Source organism: Rattus norvegicus, chromosome 8 (genome assembly GCF_021556685.1).
Source record: "Rattus norvegicus strain SHRSP/BbbUtx chromosome 8, alternate assembly SHRSP_T2T, whole genome shotgun sequence".
NCBI classification, from domain to species: domain Eukaryota; kingdom Metazoa; phylum Chordata; class Mammalia; order Rodentia; family Muridae; genus Rattus; species Rattus norvegicus.
Genome location: NC_141541.1, coordinates 29,954,212 through 29,978,091, shown reverse-complemented (window position 1 = coordinate 29,978,091; position 23,880 = coordinate 29,954,212). Strand labels below are relative to the sequence as shown.

General features: G+C 40.1%; 1 long non-coding RNA gene across 3 annotated transcripts in view; it reads left to right on the top strand.

Moving 5' to 3' along the window:
- Nucleotides 1-22,727, top strand: part of LOC108351664 (uncharacterized) — a 47,871-nt gene extending 25,144 nt beyond the window's left edge. Inside the window, exons 2-6 of one of the 3 annotated variants that reach the window (XR_015627083.1) lie at nt 7,220-7,308; nt 9,346-9,558; nt 14,086-14,232; nt 16,320-16,403; nt 19,735-20,047. This is a non-coding gene — a long non-coding RNA (uncharacterized LOC108351664). Of the gene's footprint in view, nt 1-7,219; nt 7,309-9,345; nt 9,559-14,085; nt 14,233-16,319; nt 16,404-19,734; nt 20,048-22,582 lie in introns of those variants that run through there. The other 2 variants (XR_015627082.1, XR_015627081.1) reach the window with 2 other exon arrangements.
- Nucleotides 22,728-23,880: the final 1,153 nt, after the last annotated feature.

Here is a 23,880-nt window from a genome sequence, read left to right as displayed (position 1 = left end):
ATTTTGTCCTATTGACAGTGTCCTTTGCTCTACAAAAGCTTTGCAATTTTAAGAGGTCCCATTTGCCAATTCCTGATCTTAGAGCATAAGCAATTGAATTGGAATGTTGATGGACATCACGTTGAATCTGTAGATTGCTTTTAGCAAGATGGCCATTTTACCATGTTAATCCTGCCAGTCCATGAGCATAGGAGATCTTTCCATCTTCTGAGATCTTCAATTTCTCTCTTAGGGAACTTGTGGTTCTTGCCATACAGATCTTTCACTTGCTTGGTTAGAGTCACACCAAGGTATTTTATGTTATTTGTGACTGTTGTGAACGATGTCATTTCTCTAATTTCTTTCTCAGCCTGAATATCTTCTCAGTAGAGAAAGATTACTGATTTGTTTGAGTTAACTTGATATCCAGCCACTTTAGTAAAGTTATTTATCAACTATAGGAATTCTCTGGTAGAATTTTTGGCCTCACTTAAGTATACTATCATAACATCTGTGAATAGTGATATTTTGAATTCTTTCTTTCCAATTTGTATCCCTTTGACCTCTTTTTGTTGTATAATTGCTCTAGTTAGGAATTTAGTACTCTATTGAGCAGGTAGGGAGAAGTGGCCAGCCTTGTCTAGTCCCTGATTTTAATGGGACTGCTTCAAGTTTCTCTCCATTTAGCTTGATGTTGGCTACTGGTTTGCTATATATTGCTTTTACTGTGATTAGTTATAGGCCTTGAATTCTTAATCTTTTCAAGACTTTTACCATGAAGGGGTGTTGAATTCTGTCAAATGCTTGCTTTCTCGGCACCTAATGAGATGATCTTGTGTTGGGTTTTCTTTTTCTTTTTCTTTTTTTTTTTTTTTTTAGTTTGTTTATATAGTGGATTACATTGATGGATTTTCATATATTGAACCATCCCTGCATTCCTGGGATGAAGGCTACTTGATCATGATGGATGATTGTTTTGATATGTTCTTGGTTTCAGGTTGCAAGAATTTTATTGAGTATTTTGGCATTGATATCCATAAGGGAAATTGGTCTGAAGTTCTAATTCTTTGTTGGGTTTTTGTGTTGTTTAGGTGTAAGTGTAATTGTGACTTCATAGAATGAATTGGATAGTGTTCCTTCTGTTTCTATTTTGTGTAATAGTTTGGAGAGTATTGACATTAAGCCTTCTATGAAGATCTGATAGAATTCTGCACGAAACCCATCTGGTCCTGGTGACTTTTTGGGTGGGAGACTTTTAATGTCTGCTTCTATTTCTTTAGGTGTTATGGGACTAATTAGATGGTTTATCTGATTCTGATTTAACTTTGGTACCTAGTATTTCTCTAGAAATTTGTCCATTTCATCCAGGTGTTCAAGTTTTGTTGAATATAGGCTTTTGTAGTAGGATCTGATGATTTTTTGAATTTCCTCTGTTTCTGTTCTTATGTCTCCCTTTTCATTTCTGATTTTGTTAATTTGGATACTGTCTCTGTGCCCTGTGGTTAGTATGGTTAAGAATGTATCTATTTTGTTGATTTTTGTCAAAGAACCCCCTCCTGGTTTTGTTAATTCTTTGTACAGTTATTTTCATTTCTACTTGGTTGATTTCAGCCCTGAGTTTGATTATTTCCTGCAGTCTACTTCTCTTGGGTGTATTTGCTTCTTTTTGTTCCAGAGCTTTTAGGTGTGCTGTCAAGCTACTAATGTATGCTCTCTCCAGTTTCTTTTTGGAGGCACTCAGAGCTATGAGTTTTCCTCATAGCACTTCTTTCATTGTGTCCCATAAGTTTAGGTATGTTGTGTCTTCATTTTCATTAAATTCTAAAAATTCTTTAATTTCTTTCTTTGTTTCTTCCTTGACCAAATTAGCAACAAGTAGAGCATTGTTCAGCTTTTATGTATACATGGGCTTTCTTTTGTTTTTGTTCTTATTGAAGACCAGCCTTAGTCTGTGGTGATCTGATAGGATGCAGAGGATTATTTAAGTCTTCTTGTATCTTTTGAGTCCTGTTTTGTGACTGATCATATGGTCAGTTTTGGAGACGGTACCATGAAGTACTGAGAAGAAGATATATTCTCTCTTTTTTTTTTTTTTGGACGAAATGTTCTATAAATATCTGTTAAATCCATTTAGTTTATAACCTCTGTTAGTTTCTCTGTGTCTCTGTTTAGTTTCTGTTTCCTTGATCTGTCCATTGCTGAGAGTAGTATGTTATAGTCTCCCACTATTATTGTGTGAGGTGCAATGTGTGCTTTGAGCCTTAGTAAAGTTTCTTTCATTAATGTAGGTGCCCTTGCATTTGGAACATAGATATTCAGAAGTGAGAGTTCATCTTGGTGGAGTTTTCCTTTGAGGAGTATGAAGTGTTCTTCCTTATCTTTTTTGATGACTTTTGGTTGAAAGTTGATTTTGTTCAATATTAAAATGGCTACTCCAGTTTGTTTCTTGGAACCATTTGCTTGGAAAAAATTTTCCCAGCTTTTTACTCTGAGGTAGTGTCTGTCTTTGTTACTGAGGTGTGTTTCCTGCATGCAGCAAAATGCTGGGTCCTCTTTACTTATCCAGTCTGTTAGTCTATGTCTTTTTATTGGGGAATTGAGTCCATTTATGTTGAGAGATATTAGGGACCAATGGTTGTTGTTTCCTATTATTTTTGTTGTTAGAGATGGAATTATGTTTGTGTAGCAATCTTCTTTTGGGTGTGTTTAAAGGAGATTACTTTCTTGCTTTTTCTAGGGTGTAGTTTCCCTCCTTGCATTGCAGTTTTCCATCTATTATCCTTTGTAGCACTGGATTTGTGGAAATATATTGTGTAAATTTGGTTTTGTCATGGAATATCTTATTTTCTCCATCTATGGTAATTGAGAGTTTTACTGGATATAGTATCCTACCCTGGCATTTGTGTTCTCTTAGGGTCTATATGACCTCTCCCCGGATCTTCTGGCTTTCATAGTCTCTTTTGAGAAGTATGGTGTAATTCTGATAGGTCTGCCTTCATTATGTTACTTGACCTTTTTCCCTTACTGCTTTTAACATTCTTTCTTTGTTTTGTGCATTTGATGTTTTGACTATTATATGATGGGAGGAATTTCTTTTGTGGTCCACTCTATTTGGAGTTCTGTAGTAGGCTTCTTGCATGTTTATGGGCATCTCTTTCTTTAGGTTAGGGATGTTTTCTTCCATAATTTTGATGAAGATATTTACTGGCCCTTTAAGTGGGGAGTCTTCACTCTCTTCTACACCTATTATCCTTATGTTTAATCTTCTCACTGTGTCTTTGATTTCCTGAGTGTTTTGAGTTAGAAGCTTTTTGAGTTTTACATTTCCTTTGATGGTTGTGTCAATGTTTCTATGTTATATTCTGCCCCTGAAATTCTCTCTTCTATCTCTTGTATTCTGTTGGTGATGTTTGCATCTATGACTCCTGATCTCTTTCCTAGATTTTCTGTCTCCATGGTTGTATTTCTTTGTGATGTCTTTGTTGTTTCTATTTCCATTTTTAGATCCTGGATGATTTTGTTCCAATCTTTCACCTGTTTGGTTGTGTTTTCCTATAATTCTTTAAGGGGTTTTTGTGTTTCCTCTTTAAGGGCTTCTACCTGTTTACCTGTGTTGTCCTGTATTTCTTTAAGGGAGTTATTTATGTCCTTCTTAAGATCCTCTATCATCATCATGAGATGTGATTTTAAATCAGAATCTTGCTTTTTTGGTGTGTTGGGCTTTCTAGTACTTGCTATGGTGGAAGGACTGTATTCTAATGATGTCGAGTGGACTTGGTTTCTGTTGCTTATGTTCTTGTGCTTGCCTCTCTCCATCTGCTTATCTCTGGTATTAGTTGGTCCTGTTGATTCTGACAGTGGCTTGACCCTCCTGTAAGTCAGTGTGTCAGCACTCTTGGGAGTCCAGCTCTCTCCTGAGGAGAGAGCTGTGGCACAGAATCACCTTCGGGCACAGAGGGAAACTGGAAGGTGAGTAAACTCATTCTTATTCTGAATAACCAGAGAAATATTCCAAGACTTCTATTTCTAAAGGAATACAAGTTAAAATCAAAGTCCCTTTTAAAATGTTTTCCATGTGTCTCGGATTTTTCTTAGTATGAATTATATCACTATGTTAAGGAATCCCATTTGAATTTTGATGATAGGTTTTGCATTTGTCCCCTCTTCATTATTTTTAATATAGACTGGAAAACTTAACAATCTGTGCTGATGTACTATCATGTGTCCATTGCTGAACCATGTTGGTCTGTTTTCTCTATTTTCTAAAACACTTATCTGGAAGTTTAGAATTACCAGATTCTTCCTAAAACATAAGAGTAACCTCAAATGTATTCTGTTATATTTTTATGTGCCCCAGGTTAAACTATGAATAATCATTGATATTGTAAAATGTTCTTGAAACATAAAATCCATAGAAAGCTCACTACTGACTTTTTATAGACATTGGTGAGTGGTTGTTGTTGCTGCTGCTGTTCTTGTTGTTAGGCACATTTTCTTGACCAGAGTGATTTCTGTAAGGGCTGACCCTGCCCTGCTGAGACTGCCCTGAGATAACAGCTTGGCAATACCTAACTAACTTTAATGAATTTTTCTCTGGAAATTACTTCAAGTCTTTATTTTCTTCCAATGAATCTATCTTTTCAAAACTTGAGTCTAAGCCACAGACTCTTGATGTCATAGCTTTATTCCAAAGTAATTAAAAAAGTCTTCCAAGGTTTATAAGTTTGATCTTTCAGTTAAGATAAATATATATGCTCTTCCTCCTTCTGACAAGGCCTAGCTTGCCAGCTAAGCAGCAAAGCATATGTCTTGCATTAGAGACTCTTATCAGGCTGAGAAGATGCACTCCCACTTCCTGTTCATACCATGCGTACGTGCTGTGGAGCTAAATTATAATCATAGTTGCTTGTCTATTTTTAAAGTGCAGTTGCAATGTGAGTTCCTGGCTGCCGTTTAACAGTACAGCCATACTGCTGCTTTCTCCGCAAGATGCTATTTAACAGTATTTCTCTAGCTAATTATGGCATATCTTTATTCCAATAACTTTCTGGAAATAAATTAACCTTGCTCCCTCTCTGGGAAGTTTATTTGGTAAATATGGTATACAAGAAATGTTTCTAGAAGCTGAATAGAGTGAAGCAGTAGTCTGTACGGCACTCATTTTTAAACAGAGAGATATAGAAAGGCAGAGTTGGTCTGACAAGCTAGTATAATGATAATAATCTTGCTTTAGAAGGAATGATAGATTATTTTAAATCAAATAAAGCATATTTGACATGTATCCATCACCTATAGCATATACTCAGAAAAATAAACTTCAGAAGTGGACTTGGCTTATTAATTGCTGAAGGGCCTTAATAATAGTTTAGTTTGGTTGCATGCTCACAGTGTCTTGCTTGCAGATATTAAATTAGCTAGGTAATGCTGGAGCCAGCAGCCATAATAAGTAGAGATTTTTACATATAAGATTCTGACATCTCAGTGTAGTCAGGAGTTACGATGAACGAGGAGAAGAGTAGAGACTGAGGTCAGACCTAGCTAGAGAGAAGATGTGGACCTGAGTTACTAATATTCCCATTTGACAGGAAGTTTATCGCTTAGAATATAAATGAGCACCGTGGGGAGGCAGGTCAGCAAGCCACAGAATCAATCTCTTTGAACTGTTTGCCTAGAGAAAACGAGTTCCTGAAGTTATTCTTCATATGTTACAACTCTATCATTCCTCTTCAGAGCCCTCCTCATTTTGGCTTCAAGAAGTTGAAGCATTTGGGTTCAAACATCTGTTGTTTCTGGATGGCTTTAAAATTCCATTGCAAGCTCAAAAATGCTCAAATTGCAAGGCATGTCCTTCTGCAAAGCTTCTCCATGGTGTCTGCCCCTCTTTCTCACGAATTTTCCAAGAACACTTCATCTGGGCCTTTGACTTCTGTTTTGTTTCTCCCCACTTGGCAGAAACAGAATGTATTTCTTCCACACAAATCCTAGTTTCAAAGACAAAATTTGGGGCATGGAATGCCTTTCTCTGCTGAGTTTTTTCTTTATGTTCTTGGAATGCTCTGGAACGTATGTAAATACTTTTCAAAGTCAAGATTCTTTTTTTTTAAACCTTCTTGGACTTACCAATGCTTGGCTGTTCCGCACTAATTTCTGCTAGTACGTTGCAAGTTCCCACCAGATTTTTTGGAAAAAGATAATTGTGATCTGATAACCTTCAAAGGGTAGTTGGGACACAAATGAGCTTCTTTTTCTGTGATCCCTTTGCACTGTTGCTTTAGCCATTCCAGATGGGAATGCAATCAGCAAAGGGCAGAATGTATTTCTCACTGTTAGAGAGCAATCTGACAGCCACTGAAGGACACAGACTCTTACCTGTCTCACACCAACCTACAGAACTTGGTAACTGCATCCCTACAACATTCTTAATCCATTGAAAGGTAAAGCTGCATAGACATTTAAGAAAAGTAGTGTTTAGGAGGGGGAAATCATCTATTGCCAGAGTAGCTGAAGTGTGTGGTCCTTTAGAATTTTTGGAGTTGGATGAGTGATATAATAATTCCAACTTTTCAGAAAAAAAAATGACTCTTGGTATTGACTTTCTTCACAAAGTCACAAATATAAAGAAAAAACTTACAAGATTTCTTTTCCTTTTTTTCCTCAAGCTAGTAATGATTATAAGTTAATACAACAAGTGTTGTCCTAAAGACTGTGGCTTATGAAGTAAATTATTTATAGCAAAATCCTCCAAAAGGTCTTGGTCTTCAAGGGCCTTACCATCCCAGTAGTTAATTCTTGGATCCTTACTGTCCGTTCTATGATGACAGTAGTAGCCACCCACCTTCTAGTCCTGTGAGTCATTAGCTCTAATCTTCCCTTGGCCCTTCTGACCCTTTCATCTCCAGATAAATAGACCAGTTTCAAATCTATCCCAGCCATGCTCTCTGGACACCCCACCCCCACTCCTGGCTCTGCTATCCCATAGACGAAATGGTGATGTTTGGAAGGCTGCGTATCTCAGAGTGTGCTCTGCGGTTTCCTCATTTTCCTAGGTCCTTGAAAAAGCATTGCTCACAAATTAAGGCTCTATTCCTTTTACGAAATCATTACAACTCCTTATCTGTTGGCTAGAGGGGATAATATTAGATTTCATCTTGCCTTTTATTATTACATTTGTGAACATTTAAAATAATCTGAGAATGGATTCCACATTCCTTGACAGAGCTATTTCTTTTTTGTCTTGTAGAGGGATGCCACAGGCTTGTCACCAAGAGCAGGAGATTCAGAATTAGATCTGACATAAGGCCAACGTATACTGGAGAGCTGTCTTTGCCAGTGAGTCGTTTGACTAGTCAGCTTATGCCTGCTTCCTATAAGCCTTGGTTAAATAAGATAACATATGTAAAACCATGGAGCAGTGTGTTTATAGGGCCGAGTATTAGTGATTAGAAGTATGTGTCTCTGTGTTGAATCAAAGGAAAAACTGTAACTGTGACCCGGATATTACTTGGATTCTCACGATTTCTGGAATGTGAAGAGTGCTTCTGCAAACCACCAAAAGCAAATGTCTGATGCACATTATTTACATCAATAGCACATGTTTATACAACCTAGTTGACCAAAGTCACAGTCATTTCTAAACTTTGCTTTTTAAGTTAATGATTGCCATTAATACACTTAAGTGACAAAAAAAAATCCAAGAACAGCCCCAGCCTGAACAGCCGCAGTCTGAGCAGTCTAAGTAGTTAGTATCGGGTGAATCTAGCATCTGGGTAACGACCTCATGGCTGTCTAGTAGCAGGAATGTCAGCCATCCTGCTTATCTTTACAGCGTGGGACTGCAAGGGTCTCTGGCGATGGAAGTTCACTGGTTCATGGAAGCTTTAGAGAATATGCAGGAAATATGCATACGTCAGTATGTTTACTACTGAAGAGAGGAGGGCAAGGGAGGGAGACAGACAAGAGGAATGGGGGGAGGAAAAGGAAGGGAAGAGGTAAAGAAGGAAAAGAAAGGGGGAGGGTAAGGAGGGAAGAGAGTCAGGAGGGGAAGAGAGGGAAGAGGAGTGAAGAGAGGAAGAGATGAGAGCCAGAGAGAGACTTTTAAAAATACTTTATTCAGGATTCAAAGACACTTGACTTGGGGGCAGGGATGAGTAGTGCAAAACAGATTCTCTCCATGTCTGTGTAGCCCAAATTGGCCTGGAGTTTGCCATGCTCATGCCTCTAGCTTCTGAGGGTTGGAGTTACAGGCGAATACCACCAAGGTTGGCCAAGTTTGATTTTGAATTTTCATATTTAAGTGATGTCCTTCAAAGTAGATCACTTACCTCTCTAAATCTCTGCTTCTTTATTTGTACAAAGATATTAAAAGAATACTTATGTAATACTACCTTTGTGAGGACCAAATCAGATTATGGCAGCAGAGTTTCACTAGTTCACAAAAAACTTAAGAGATTCTGAAGAAAAAAACTATATCAGCATAGTTGATACTAAAATTACCATAATTTAGAAATAAGAAGTTATATAGGATAAAGTTAATAATTTGTTGTACTTGGTCAATTCCTTTTGAATTAGTGTCTTTAAAATAGACATAGATAAATTCAATGTACTACTCTACTGTATTTATTAGCTGTACTATATTTATTAAGCTCTTAATGCAAAAAAGAAAACCAAAAAATCTCCCTTTTTCCCTCAGCTGATAAATTAATTCTGTTGCTTCAGGTTTTGCTTTGAGTGACTGATCTGTCTGAATGAACACATAATTTTATATTTGTGTCTTGAATTAGGTCCTTACCAGGTTATCAGTCCAGAACTGATTTGTTTTTTGGCAACTGATAATTTTATTCTAGCAAAGATTTCTGCATGAGGTATGTCCAAAGATTGAAATCAAGATGTGAAGATGAGGTGTCACATTTGCTTTTAACTCATTCTCTGTGTAAGTTAGCTCTCTGGTGCTCTGCCAAAATCTGGAGACAAACAATACAAAGGACTAGAGATTTATTCTGGCTTTTGGTTTCAGAGTTTTGGTGCAGGGTCATGTGGGACCATTGCTTTTGGGTCTGTAGTGGGGAAAACATCATGATTGGGGGTGTGCAAGGCAAGAGGTCTGCTCACCCTGTCCAGCATGGATGTAGAGAGAACGGAGCTAGAGTCTCCATGGTCCCTTGGAGGGGATGGCCCCAGCAGTCTAACTTCTTCCCTGTACTCTTTAGCTACAGAAGTTTCTAAAAGCTCCTGCTAGAACTTACCTGAAACAAACCACTGGAACATTCCATATTCAAATTACAGAGATCTCTCCTACAGTTTAAACCAGAAAGCGCCCACAGTTGACACTGCCCAACATTTTACTGATGTATTCCAATATCCATGTAGGGTTTCAGTTCTACTTCAGCCAGCTCTGCTCTTCTCTGATGTGGATCAAGCTAAGCATGGAACGGCAGAAGCAGTTCAACCTGCCCATGCTGTGATGTGTGATGCTCTACTAGTAACGAGCCAAAGATAAAAACAGAAGTCACGAGGCTGCCAACATCCTGAGTCACCTGGGACACTAGGGCTACCAACCTCTCTCCAGTTGAAAACAAAATAGTTGTCTTCCTTCAGGACAGATTTCCAAGGGGGGGGAGAGAGAATTTTTCACCTGTGTGTGTGTTGTTTATATATCACACAAGCAAATCCAATTCTTCCAGAAGTGTACTCTACTTCAACCAGCTCTGCAGACATGGTAGCACATGCCTTGTAGGTTCTGCACTTGGGAGGCTAATATAGAAGAGTTTTGAGTTCCAGGCTAGTTTCCCCTACATATAAATTAAAGGCCAGCCTAGTTTACATGATGAGAATCAGTCTCAAAAATAAATTATCAGGGAACACATTAAAACACACACACACACACACACACACACACACACACACACACACACAGTTTGTGTAACTCATGGTACAAATCTCAAGAGAAGCAAGGCCAGGGATCATTTGTCCTGCCCCTGAGATAGCACAGCCCATGTGAAAAGAGGACTAGCTAGTTTTCCAGCATAACATGCTATTTTATTTCACTATAGTAGACTGCTAGGAAATCTCTGGAGACCCTGACAGCTGCATCTTGTCTCTAATATGAAGCCAGAGGGTGGGGCTGGGAGTGGGGGGAATCATAATTCACAAGAGGCACAGGCCTGAGAAAACCACTCTGCATATCTGAACCAGACGTGGCATGGGGGTGCTGCTCTTCCAGTCCTCAGTCAAGAATGCTTTTTGTCTTCCCTCTCCTCCTTATCGGCTGTCCTCGTGAAAAGATCGTTTATGGGTGGCAGATGAGTACAGCAGAGGCAGCTTCTGTCTCCCTCTTCTTTCCCCCAGCTGCTGCTGCCATGTAAAAGACCCTTTGTTAAAGGCTGAAACAGCAGACGCTGCTTGAATATCTTAAATCATTCGGAGGAGGAGTGTTTTAACTCGAATTGGTGTAAACACTATTTTTGTTTCTAAAGGAGTTCTGCTGCCAATTCAGATATTCTTTAAAAAAAAAATCGATAGACTTGTGTGGCAGAGAAGTGTGCTGTAGGATCTCTGTACAGTAATGCAGAATATGGGAAGTATGGATGACGTTGATGGGGTGCAGCAGGAATCCTGTGTGCTTTTCACTTTGTGCTCACTATTGTAATCGTCACAGGATCCTGCAAAGTGCATCATCAGCCTTTCTTTAAAGCACAAAGGCATGAATGAGTCACGGGAGGCTTGTAGACAAAGTTAAGGGTAATAGACTGTGCTGCAAGCTAGGAATGGGCTCGGCGAGTACACACGCACTAACTGTTTATTTAGTTCATTGAGTTTGAAGTCATTCTGCAGAGACAGAACTCCAGACATGGTCCCACATGCCTATAATTCTAATGGTCAGGAAGGTGAGACAGGGGGATTATGAGCTTGAAGACAGCCTGGGCTACAGAGAGAGAACCTAGAGATTGGATTCCTAAGGCTCTGCAAAATCCAGAGTCCACTTTCTCTGGAATACACATTGCTGAGCCAAATAAGGAACAACGCCTTCCCTCCCCCACCCTCCCGTCCCCCTCTCTGCCCTGCCCTCCTTCCTTCTTTCCCATCTTCTGTCCTTTCATCTTTCTTTTTTTGAGTATTTGTCTTTTTACAGATAGTTAGACTTGGATTTGTAGTTGTCAAAAAACACAGTTTTGATTAATTCCAGACCAGGTGCATTCTGACCGAGAACTGCATTTGTGGTCCTTAAATTACACACTAGTAGAAGGAAGCAGAGGATGAAACACATTACATTAGGACAGAACAAAATGACCTTTTCCCTGCTCTTCACACTTTATTTGCTCCCACAACTCCCAGGTCAGTTCAGCTCTTTGAGGCATGAAGGGGGGATCTGCCTTGAGGAAACAATGACTTTCAATATCAGTGAAGCATCATTTCTCGTTGGTTATGATCTTCTGCCTTCAGCTATTTGTGGGATCAATTGGGAGCTAACCCATTAGGACTATCAGAATTGTGTCTGCTTTTGTCACCCAAGGACACTGGGTGACTCTGGTTTTAGGGGACTTGAGCTGATAGTTCTGAAAGCTTCAATCTCTAACCTAACCAATCTTTGTCTGGTGTGATTGTCTAGGAATTCAGTGCATCTACGGTCTCAGCATGATTTTATTAATGGAGAAGCTATAAAACACCTCTGAAATAATGGTTGACCTTTGGTAAACACTAATGATGGACTGACACTGTATACCTTAACTTTGTGTGCTATTGTAATCCTCACCGAATCCTGCCCTTCTTATGGATGAATAAACAGAACATTACAGAGGTTAATAACCAACCACACACACACACACACACACACACACACCCCTAGATCTCTAAGATTTAAACTTCCTCTTCTACATCCCTAGGTCATTGCCAAAGTCCTAAAGAAGTAATTTCCTCCCCCAGCCAGTAGACTTTTAGGCTTAATGAACTTTTAGTATATTCAACAGAGGTACACATTTTATCTTTAATTCTAAGATGTAACTTTCAGGTGGAATTCTGGCCCTTTGTAATTTATGCAGTCAGCGGGTCTTAGTTAGAGGGGGCAGATTTGAGTGCCATCTGAGCTCAGCTGAAGCTGTGGGCTCCACATTCCCTTCTCTGTGCACCTGTGGAATGGAATGGGCTGCATGGGACCTTTCATATGTGAGATCTAAACAGCTAAAAGAACATTGGACAGCAGCTACTTCTCCTCACTCTGGGAGCTGGTGCAGGTTACTTCTGTTCTTGCAGCTCATTCATGCCACTCCCACCACTGCAGGGTAGGACAGCAGCTTCTCCGGCTTCTCTGCCTCCCTTAAGAGATGTGTTTGGCCTCCTAATGGACTCCAGCGTCTTCAGAAAGTACCAGATTACTGACATTGGAAGCTTGGGGCAGAAAGATAATGCTGATTCTGATCTCTCCCTGTGAGCTCCTTTGTTTAGGCCTCACTGCCATCTCTATTTCCCAAATGCTTTCTCTGAGAATGTCAAGGCTTTCAGCACTAGACATAGAAGCAACCAGCTGTGACCAGCCCCCAGAATTAAGGAGGATCAAATTCTTACGTTAAATCCCATATTAAATAAATTATAAATTAGCTTAAATTAAAATAATTTGTTTTTAGCATTCTTCTCTAATTGAACCTTGAGTGGTTCCTTATTCCTTTCGAAGGTGAAGACTTTTTTGCAATTTTAAAGGGGCCATTTTCCAGATCATTAGCTTTCTGTCTACTCATTGCTAAAATCTATTTGTGAGCCAGCATTGGTCTTCGCAATACCAGTTTTGTTCTCTAGGAGGAGAACAGAGCTAGGAGTGCCCATGTTGTACAGAGGAGTGATGTTTACAGAAACAGAGGTAGTGGGAGTCAGACATTGCAGATGCCACAAGTCTTCCTCAGCTCAGAGAAGAAACTCCAGAGTCAAGACTTCTCTTATAAGTCCCCATGTTGGGTGGAAATGACACAGTATGAGTCAGCCTTATTCAGTCATTGGATGTGACCACACATAGAAAGCAAGGGAATGCACATGCTGAGGGTGGGGACTTCTCAGTCCATCAGCGTCAGGACAGAGACCTGTGCTTTTTCAGTCTTCCAGTGTTTCTCCACACCCCTGGGGGGCGGGGGAATCATTTTTAGGCGTTAGCTCCAACCATTTCCTTATTGTAAAAACACCACAGGAGTCCTTCATGGATATTTACATACTGAATGTACATTTGTGCTGTATACAAGAAAGAGTAAATTTTTTCATTCCCCAGGAATCATGTTTTGTTCCATTGGGCACAACATAACTACAATTAGGGATGCATTACCAGATCAAAAGAGCTTATATCTGATCCATAAGCAACAGACACAGAAAGAAACTGGGTCTGCATGGGCTTTTGAAACCTCAAAGTCCACCACCAGTAAAGTGGCTCCCCCAACAAGGCCCCACCTCTTAATCCTTCCCAAATAGTTCCACCAGCTAAAGACCAAACATTTAAATATATGAGCATATGAAGGCCATTCTCATTATAATCACTAGCTAGCAAAGACTTTTTATTAATAGTAAGTGTGTCACTCCCAAATGGAGGTGGGATGATTGATGGCCTTTCTGGGAGGAGCTCTGGATTTGACACACCTAGAAAGCAGACAAAGTGTTGATTCTCTTTATGTGAATTGGAATGTTCTTCAGGACAATTACAAATGCTGAAAAACTTTGAATGACTTAGAAAATGTTTACATGATTCCTTTCAAATTTGGAGTGTTTTGTTCCTTGGGGAGGGAAGACCTGTTTTTTCCAATAATATCATCCTAGTTATGGTTGATCATCTCATTTTACCTTATGTTGGAAATTTTCATATGTCAACTGAAAATATGTGAAGGGTTACGTAACTCAAATTCTTTTGGGGGTTATGTAAGCAAAACATTTGAAGATCTCTAGAATAAGATGATATTATTTCAAGTAAAACAAGCTAACTCTTTGTGTGTTCCTCCAGTTTCTTTCCTCCTGAGGAACCTGGTGCTAACTATAGACAACTAACACACTTGGGAAATTGTAGGCAAGATGACAACTATTAACTTCTGTCAGGAAGAACGAAGTTTATTTCAGCAACATTTTCTTTTTTCTTTTTCTCAGATCTCCACTGTCACACAGCACGGTAGCAGCTCTCAAGAATCTTACGTAAAGAAGCAGCTGCTTCCTGTGTCTTCTCTCCCTGGAGTTTATAAACCCCACTCCTTGGTTCTGCAGCCCTCCCACACCTCCACTTCTGCTTGCTGAAGGGTAAACAAGAGATCATCCCAGATGCTAAAGAATTAGGTTTAGATTGTTTTTCTGATGCTTCCAGTCAGGGCTAGATTGAGAAGTCAAATGTGAGGGGCCATGTGGTTTTTAAGATAGGACTAATTATAGGCATACTGCTTTATGAAAAGTGCTTAGATAATTTCACATAGCACACTTTTAAACAAAATCCCTCTATAAGACAGAAGCATCTGGCATGAGAAATGTTCTTGCAGATTCCCAGTGAATCTGAGCTTTCCAAAGCACGTTGTTTTCTGCTTTTTACTCTGGTTATCTAGTGTTGGGCTAAGTGTGGAACATTCCAGAGAGAAATACTCTTAAGTCAGGAGGGAGATTTAACATGTTCCATTTGCTGCAGCCTTGGGAGATCATTAGAATGGACTCTCACGAGCTGTTTAGTCTGGTGTCTTAGAGTTTCATTGCTGTGAAGAGACACCACGACCATGGCAACTGTTATAAAGAACAACTTTTTTGTTTGTTTGTTTGTTTGTTTGATGTTTTGTTTTTAAAGTCAGAGTTTTTTTTGTGTAGCCCTGGCTGTCCTAGAACTTGCTCTATAAACCTGGCTGGTCTTGATCTCAGAAATCTGCCTGCCTTTGCCTTCTGAGTGCTGGTATCAAAGGTGTGCGTTGCCACCACCCAGCAAAGGAAAACATTAATTGGGGGTGGCTTACAGTTCAGAAGTTTAACCCATCATCATCATGGGGGAACATGGGAAAGCAGGCAGACACTGTGCTGTAGCATAACTGAGTGTTCTGCATCTAGATCTGCAGGCAGCCGGAAGAGACTGAGACATACTAGGCCTGGCTTGAGCTTCTGAAATCTCAAAGCCCATCTCTCAAATCCCAGGTTTTTCTGTCTTAACCTCAAGCCTACATTTCCTAACACTTGCACATTTTTCCTGGTGACCCACTGTGATGCCAAACTCAAGAATTTTAAATGGAGCTGCTGTCTTTTTTTTTTTTGTTTGTTTTAAACACTTTCTGTAAGTGTTGTTCTGCCAGATAGTTTCCAGTGATACCCATCTGCTTAAAAACCTTCAGTAATTCAGCATTGTACTTAAGGTACAATGTAAATTCTTATCTTGATATTCACAGTGCTAAGACTCTCTAGTAAACGGTCCACTTAGCATTGTCCACACAGTGCTTTGCTTAATTTGCTCTTGGTCAAATGTTTCCACCTTCTAGAATGCTCTAGCTACTTTCTTCCAATTTTCCCTATAAATATTTTAATTTCTCTCAGAAATTACTAGATTGATATGGGCACAGATTTCCATAATTCCTTTGGAGTTTCTGCTCTTTTTTTTTAAAGATTTATTTATTTAGCATATATAAGTATGCTGTAGCTGTCTTCAGACACACCAGAAGAGGGCATCAGATCTCATTATAGATGGTTGTGAGCCACCCAGGACCTCTAGAAGAGCAGTCAGTGCTCTTAACCGATAAGCCATCTCTCCAACAGTTACTACATTTAAATTAGTATTACAACAATCTACTCCTACCCATCCCACATGTATTATAATCCATTTATGTGTTATTTTCTCTACAATACTTACCACTGCCCATAATGCATTTCCTTGTGTCTTGTCCATCTGCCTATCTTCCCACCATGAAGACAAAGAGTTTTTTTTTAACAGTGCCAAGGATCAAATTCAGGGCCTTGTTCATGCTGGGCAATTTCTCTGCCAGTCAGCTATATCCTCAACCCGTGCACAGGGAGTTTTCAAGTTCTATTATTAAGAATTATGGCACACCCTGTAGTTAGAATGGCCCCTAGTACATAGCAGGCACATAGTAGGTATTTAATTATGAAATGAATGAATGAATCAATTCCAAAATATTCAAGGGCACTTAGAATGTGTCAGGGACTCTCTTGAGCGTTGAAAAGCTGGCTATGAATTAAATTAATATCTGAGGGGGAAGGTAAACTAATGAAGTGTAATCAAGCTGACATAGAGCAGGGTGAGGGGAGGGAAGAGTTGTTAACCCCTGCCTTTTGTTGGGTACATTCACCATAGCTGAAATCCTTTAAGACTCACAGTTATTTCTGAAGGTTTTATTATTCCTCAGTTTGCAGATAAACAAAGATTAAGAACAAGACAACTTAGATATTCTCTCCCAAAGTTTCATGCAGCAGCAGATGGTTAAAATCAGGTCAGTTGATGTAGAAACCAGTATGCTTTGTAATATGCTGGGGACCAACTGCATTTAGGTTGACCCAAAGAAGGCTTTGTGGGTGGATGACTTGACTGATTTATGAAACACTATCAACAGAGGGAAAATGGTAGGATAGCCACCCCTTGTATAAGTGTTCCAGCACACAAATCCCTCAGAGCGCTCTCTCTCTCTCTCCCTCTCTCTCTCTCCCTCCCTCCCTCTCCCCCTTCCTCCCCCCTCTCTCTTCCCCTCCCTCCCTCTCCCTCCCTTCCTCCCCCCTCTCTCTCCCTCTCCCTCCCTTCCTCCCCCCCCTCTCTCCCTCTCCCTTCCTTCACCCTCTCCCTTTCCCTCCCTCCTTCCCCTCTCTGACCTCTCATTTCCTCCTATAATACAACATTTATTCAATAGATATTTATTGAATATCTTCTCTGCCAAAAAATCCTTTGTACCCTGGTGCTTTAGAAGTAAGACAAAGTCCTTGTTTCCATGGACTTTTCACTCTATAAATATTTTGTGTATTATTAAGAGAAAACAACATTTTTAGAGTAGAGTGATGACCTCATCATATTCTAGTTGAGGACATGGGGAGATGTGTTGTCCATTGCCAGATCTCAGGAACTGCCCAGCTCACCAAAATGTGATGCTCTTGAGTTTAAATAAGATGAGAACACTTTGTGCAATGAAACACCAGATATTGTAGCTTAATAACTCTAAAAAAAATGATTTTAGGAATCAGTTATCTCATACACCATTAAAAATGTAGTACTTATTACATGACATTAATTGTAAAAACCATCTCATCTCAGGGATGCCTAAATATGCAAAAAATAATTATGCATCTTAGAATTGTGAATATATGGTATAAGAAAGCTATTATTATCTTTCCCTGTGGTTCCTAACATATGGTACATGCTTGGAGAGGAACGACTTTAGCAAGATACATTGAGGTAGATGATGTAAGTGAGAATCTATTTCTTAGAGAACTTTTAATGTTCTTTCCAGCTTTGGAGTCCATCTTTTCTTTTTTTTCCTTGCTAAGTCACTGCAGCCATTTTCTCTGTTATAGAATTTTGGGAACTGCTACTCCATTTTCCCTGGCTGTGTAGAGAATGGAGCCAGCATTGTTATCTTGGAGCACTGTCTGTGGTCTATTGTGTGTGGGCGAAGTGAACTTACCTCCTCTTTAACAAGGTAGTGTGTCAAGAGAGACCTCTTCAAGAAGCCTCTCCCTGTTGATTTGCTAAAACCTAGCCTCCAAAGCCCAGGGCTGCAGCAAAGCATTTGCCAGCTACTTGGGCAACCCAGCCAGACCTTCTCTTTCAGAAAGAGAAAAGCTGGTACTTTATGAGAACACAGCATCACAGTTTGGTGACCTGGGCAGTTAGTGAAATCTGTTGTGGTCAACATATCTTCCCCATGCCCTCTGCTAGAACACAAGGAGGCCGTCACCCTATTCTAAAAATAATGTTTTCTCAGAATAGCATACAAAATATTTATAGAGGAAAGATTCCATGGAAACGAGAACTTAATCACGTGAGCATTGCCCACCGTGGATCAGCTCTCTCCCCTTACTTTTCCTTCTCTTGTTTTGTTCCCCTCCCTGACTCACAGATCTGAAACTGTTCTTACATCAAGTCCATCCCTTTTGTCTGACCTCATTATTCCTTTTTCCTAAATATTAGCTAGTTCCCTGACAAAAAGCTTAACAGCATTAGGCAATGTTGTCACAGACTTTAATCCCAGCACTCAAGGCAGAGGCAAGCCGATCTCTGAGTTTGAGGCCAGCCTGCCTGCAGATGAGCTCCAGGACAGCCAGGGCTACACAGGGAAATCCTGTTTCAAAAAACACAACACATAACAAACAAATGAAAAACAATGTCAGCAGCCTCATGCTGCAGTCTGCATTGTACAAGTGGCCTTCTACTCTCTGAGCAATTACCCCTCACCCATGCATGTAGTCATGCCCAGATTCAACAAGCCATCTTATTTTTTACATGCATTTATTCTCCCTTACCCCTAAAGATTGTAGTATGTATACCATCAAGTAGAGTTTGGTATTTGGTCAGACTCACTTCTTCCTTACTGGTTAAAGTGGTCAAAGCACATTCACCTTTTGGGTTTGATTCATTGGCTCTGGAATGAAGGTCGAAGCTTCTATAAAATGAAAACACTTATTAAAATAGAGCACATTGCTTTTATTCCAGAAAGCTCCCTTACATCCATCCTTTTGTCCTAACAACTTCAGAGGCAATTGCCTTTCATTTTTTCCCATCATAGGCTAGTTTTGTGTTTTTGAGCATTTCATTACAGATACAGTCATACACTATGATTTTTCCTGGGTCCTCTTTCACTCAAGATTACCTTTAAAAGAGTAGTCTACAGCATGATGTCTTTCAGGTTTTGTTACGTTATGATGCCGAGTAGGGATCCATTGTGAGCTCAGTTTATTTGTCAATTAAAATAGCAATGAACACTTCTGCACAAGTCTCTAGAAATGCCTCCATGACTTTTGACATGTAGCTAAGCTGAAGTGCCACTACTAGCATAGAAAAGTCTGATTAATTCATGTTCTTTCACTTGTGCTGCTGTCAATACTGGTGTGTGTGTGTGTGTGTGTGTGTGTGTGAGCATTTTTATTTTTTATTATCTATTTTTATTTGTTTTGTTTTATTTATTGTTATGTATCTATTTTTTATTATTTATGTATCAATTTTCTTGTTTTCAAGACCTTCTACTTTAGCCATTTGTAAAACATTGTGACTTTAATTTGCTTTTCCCTAATGACTAATGATGGTATCTTTACTTTTATTGGTGGTGGGGGGAATATATGTCATAGTTTGCTTTTTATTGCTGTGATTAAAAAAAATTATCTAAAACCAACTTGGGGAGGAATGGGTGCATTTGGTTTACAGGACCAGTTTTTCATCAAGGGAGATCAAACACAAGAACTCAAGGAAGGAACCTGGATGGTGAGAACTGAAGCAGAGACCATGGAGGAGTGCTGCTTACTGGCTTGCTCAGATGGCTATGTTACAGAGCTCAGGGCAGTGCACTGTGCCCTCCCGTGTCATTCCTTAATCAAGAGTATACCTCGAAGACAGGTGGCGCAGTTCTTTAATCCCAGCATTAGGAGGGCAGAGACAGGCAGATCTCTTGTGAATTTGAGGCTGGCCTGGTTTACAGATCAAGTTTCAGGACAGCCAGGGTTATACAGTGAACCCCTGTCTTGAAACAACAAAAACAAAACAAACAAACAGGCTGTGCCTCACGTCCATGCCCACAGACGTTTGATGGAGGCAAGTACTCAGTGAAGGTTCCTTCTTTCCAGGTAACAGTAGTTTGTGTCTCGGAGACAAAGACTAACCAACACAGGATGTGTCTGCTGCACTTGTTCCTGTGTAAAGCAGAGGTTGATGCTAGCTGTCGTCCCACCATGCCACTGGAGACAGGGTCTCTCAACCAACCCGATGTCATCACCTGGTTACAGGGGTGGCCAGAGAGCTCTGGGAATCCACAGCTCCAGCCTTTTTAAAAATTGTGGGTCATGTTCCCATATGAAGTTATGTATTTGAATATGAGGAGGGACCACAAAAATTCGTAACAGTAATGGATTTAAAAATAAAAAATTAATTCAAAATCAACTATGTAATGAGTTAAAGGTGTTTCTAGCAATGCTCACCTATGTTTTACTACAGGAATCTATCCCACCCTGGTTACACTGCACCATTCGTGCAGCCCCATCACATAGCACCAGTGAATGTGGCCCATAACACCTCAGCTCAAATTCTAATGGTTTGGTTAGGAACTGCAGTGATTTTACTGGAGGAATGAACTTTCTGCTCTTTGAGTAACACAAGTTTGTTTCCCAAAGACAAAATCATTTAGTAGTTTCCTAAAATCATTTCTCAGCACGTAAATGTCAACTTCTTACGTTGCTGGGTCATGCTGTATTAGAATGTTAGATATTTTTAAGTTATTTACTTTTATTTCAGGTTTGCATGTTTGCCTACATGTATGAGTACTATATTCCTGCCTGGTGCCCTTAGGGGCAAGAAGAGAGTATCTGATGCCCTGGAACTGGAGTTACTGGCAGGCATGAGCCTTCATATGGGTGCTGGGAATTGATTTGGGGTCCTCTGCAAGAGCAATGGTGCTCTTAACCACTGAGCCCTCTCTCCAGTCTCAGAATGATTTTCTTTTTGCTGTTGTTTTGTTTTGCTTTGCTTTTGTTGTTTGTTTGTTTGTTTGTTTGAGACAGGGTTTCTCTGTGTATCCCTGGCTGTCCTGGCCTCCTTTGTGGACCAGGCTGGCTTCAAACTCAGATCCACCTACCTCTGACTCCCGAGTGCTGGGATTACAGTGTACGCAGCCCTTTGAGGGCTGAGGACAGGGCTTAGCTGGCAAAGCTCTTTCTAGGCAAGCTCGAAGACTTGAGTTCAGCACTAGGTGGGCGTGAGGTGATACCTGCAGTTCCAGTACTTGTCCAGGAGATCCAAAGTAAGATGGCTGCTTGTTCTAGCCATATTATACTGGTGAGCTCTGGGTTCAATTGAGAGACCTTGCCTCCATGAATAAAGTAGAAAGTGATTGAAGAAAAGTCCCAATGCTAACATGTTCTTCCATAGGCACATGTGCCCACATATATATGAACATATACACATATTCACACATGCCACATCCACACCACAGGCACAAGCACAAAAATTTTAAATGCTTTTATGAATTGCTATTTGAATTGCTGCCTTGAATTAAATAAGGCAGAAAGAAAACAAAGACATTAAATGAATTTTGGCTTATGGTTAGGATGAATTTCCCAACAATTTCTGAAATGACCCTACACATGCCTCTGCTGCTTTGTACTGTGTATTTATGCAAAACAGCATCCTCAGCATCAAAGACTGTAAATGAGCACTTCAGTCATCTCTGAGAAACTGGGAAGATTCTCTCCAGCCTGAAATATAAAATACTCAGCCCAGGTTCAGTTAGCCAGGCGATAATAAGCAGACACTTCCCCTCGGTTGTTTTCTTCTGTAGGAAATGGTCAGATTATCTACCGAACAAATGTTTTAACATACATTCTTATGATGGATTGTCAACCTATCTGGTTTGTACTCATTTTGCATACCTAGACCCCTGAGATTATGCAGAAGACTGCTTCTCAAGAAAGGGAAGTGAGTGGAATCTGATTAAAGCCATTTGTGTATCATCCATTGATCCATTGTGAAGGCAATCCAAATTGACTTTTTTAAGTTGGTTTTTTTTTTTTATTTTAGAGCAGTGGTTCTCAACCTTCCTAACCTTGTGACCCTTTAATACAGTTCCTCATGTTGCAGTGACCCCAACCATAAAATTATTTTTGTTGCTACTTCATAACTGTAATTTTGCTACTGTTATGAATCCCGATATAAATAATTTTGAAGATAAAGGTTTGCCAAAGGGGTCATAGCCTGGTCTCAACCCAGGTTGAGAATCACTGTTCTAGATACAATTCTTTGGGGAATAGATGCTCAACAAACCTTTTATTTAAATGTATGCACTACTTTTATGTTCACATCTGGCCTGTATTTTGAGCTTTGGTCTCATAATATGGCTTCCTGCCACTCTAGTGCTGTTAAAACAGCCGTATGCTTCGGATTGCCCAGGAGGATAAGTTCCTCTTGTCTGGTCTTCTGAAGGTATGGGGCAAGATAAAAAGATGAGGATAGGAAGCCTTTCTATGTCTGGAGTGTCTCGAAGGGCTTTGGACTTTCCCAAGGCCAATTATTTGTGGCCCTTTATGGTGACACCTATGCTTGAAATGGTCTATTCATGGTCAATAGTGCAGAGAGCTATTGTGAGAAGAGCTTTAGTCCTTTTTGTGAGCCTCACTTCTCTCTAAATGAGTGCTAGTCACCAAGAGGAGCCTTTTGTCTCCTTTTAAACTATCTCCCAACACTCTGCTCGGTTCAGCAAAGAGAAAAGGCTATAGAATCAAACTTTGCATGTATCATTTTTTGTTTATGCATAGGTATGTGTATTTACATAGGTCATTTATACATAGTAGTCTTTTGTTTGCAGAAGTAACATAATCTCATTGTCAAAGTATGATTTAAAAAAAAAAAGAGGAAAGTTCAGACTGACCTCATCTAGCACCAGAGGGAAGTCATGGTACCATTTCTGCCTGTCTTTATTCTCAGTCACTGCTCGCCTTACCTGCTGGACGTCTCGGTGATTCTCTCCTCTTATCTGAGAAGTGCTGACTCTACTTCCTCACAGATGGGCTATAAGAAAGAAAGACAGTGCATGCTGTCTACAGTTTGTTATTAAAGGGTTTATCGATAATCGATTTCTGGTTAATATAAATGTCCGTTAAATGATTAAACAGCATGGAAAATGGACAGACGTTGATGGCTAAAGAGTCTCAGCCATCACCCACACAGGCTAAGCTCTACTGGCCGTTTTAGCCCCTTTCCTAATTTTGAGGGTGGCACCAGGGATTGAACTAGGAACTTGCCTGTGGTTGCACTCCTATCAAAGCTAGAGGGACAGAAAACAGATCAGGGCTAGGGGAATATCTGGTTCCAAAAGAATAAGAAGAAATGTTGCAATAATTAAACACCTCTATATTATAGCTATGGTGATAACAGCATAGTTGTATGTGCTGGTCAAAACTTAGAAGGCTGTATAGCACAGGGGTAAATTTCATTTTGTACATAGAGTACACTTCAGTGAGCCTCACTTTAAACCGCCCTCTTCCAAAGCCCTGAATCTCTTCCTTGACTTTGAATCAGGCCTTTGAGCTCCTCTCAGTTTCTCAGTCCATCTTCTCTCTTTTGGATTCTTGGGGCATTTTGGATGCCATTTTGAGTGTTTCTTTAGCTCTCCTGTAAATTGTCAGACTGGATTCTTTGTTCCCAGTTTCTCTACTTCACTGCATATTTTATTTCCCATTTGAATCGACACTCTGTTGAGCCAGGCTCAGCTGTGCCTAACAAACAAAATCTACCGCTGTTTGGCTTGCTCTTTCAGTGCCAGCAGAGGTCTGGTCAAGGCAGCTAATTATAGCGAGTGAGATAAGAGAAAAGCCGATCTGGGGACCCTGTGTCTGGGGTTAAACAGAGGACCTTTAAGATCTAGGTTGTTTCTTTTCTGTGAACAAGGAGCTTGGAAGAATTTTTAGGCTCAAAACTAAACATAGCACAGGCCCACAGTGGAACTTGTTATAGCTGCTCCCCGTAGCTCTGTTTAAAGTCGGAGTGTGGGCTGGAGAGATGGCTCAGTGGTTAAGAGCACCGACTGCTCTTCCAGAGGTCCTGAGTTCAAATACCAGCAACCACATGGTGGCTCACAACCATCTGTAAAGAGATCCGATGCCCTCTTCTGGTGTGTCAGAAGACAGCTACAGTGTACTCATATACAAAATAAATAAATTAAAAAAAGGGGGGCTGGAGAGATGGCTCAGTGGTTGAGAGCACTGACTGCTCTTCCAGAGGTC